This window comes from Falco peregrinus, unplaced genomic scaffold, assembly GCF_023634155.1.
Source record: "Falco peregrinus isolate bFalPer1 unplaced genomic scaffold, bFalPer1.pri scaffold_19, whole genome shotgun sequence".
Classification (NCBI taxonomy): domain Eukaryota; kingdom Metazoa; phylum Chordata; class Aves; order Falconiformes; family Falconidae; genus Falco; species Falco peregrinus.
The window spans coordinates 5,706,672-5,707,865 of NW_026599591.1; positions in this window are offsets into that span (position 1 = coordinate 5,706,672).

The following is a 1,194-nucleotide window of genomic DNA, read 5'->3' on the forward strand; positions in this document are numbered from 1 at the left end:
TCTAAACCTCAGCTGTGCGTGGCATGTACCTAACCCTAACCCTAACCCTAACCCTAAGAGACCTAACCCTAAACGGAACTCTAAACCTCGGCTATGCATGGCATGTACCTAACCCTAACCCTAACCCTAACCCTAACCCTAACCCTAACCCTAACCCTAACCCTAACCCTAACCCTAACCCTAACCCTAACCCTAACCCTAACCCTAACCCTAAAAGACCTAACCCTAAACGGAACTCAAAACCTCAGCTGTGCATGGCATGTACCTAACCCTAACCCTAACCCTAACCCTAACCCTAACCCTAACCCTAACCCTAACCCTAAGAGACCTAACCCTAAACGGAATTCAAAACCTCAGCTGTGCATGGCATGTACCTAAACCTAACCCTAACCCTAACCCTAACCCTAACCCTAACCCTAAAAGACCTAACCCTAAACGGAACTCTAAACCTACAGCTGTGCATGGCATGTACCTAACCCTAACCCTAACCCTAACCCTAACCCTAACCCTAACCCTAAAAGACCTAACCCTAAACGGAACTCTAAACCTCAGCTGTGCATGGCATGTACCTAACCCTAACCCTAACCCTAACCCTAACCCTAAGATACTAACCCTAAATGGAACTCTAAACCTCAGCTGTGCTTGGCATGTACCTAACCCTAACCCTAACCCTAACCCTAACCGTAACCCTAACCGTAACCCTAACCCTAACCCTAACCCTAACCCTAACCCTAACCCTAACCCTAACCCTAACCCTAACCCTAACCCTAAAAGACCTAACCCTAAACGGAACTCTAAACCTACAGCTGTGCATGGCATGTACCTAACCCTAACCCTAACCCTAACCCTAACCGTAACCCTAACCTTAACCCTAACCCTAAGAGACCTAACCCTAAACGGAACTCTAAACCTCAGCTTTGCATGGCATGTACCGAACCCTAACCCTAACCCTAACCCTAACCCTAACCCTAACCCTAACCCTAACCCTAACTCTAACCATAAAACTGACCCTAAGAGAGCTAACCCTAAACGGAACTCAAAACCTCAGCTGTGCATGGCATGTACCTAACCCTAACCCTAACCCTAACCCTAACCCTAACCCTAACCCTAACCCTAACCCTAACCGTAAGAGACCTAACCCTGAACGGAACTCTAAACCTCAGCTATGCATGGCATGTACCTAACCCTAACCCT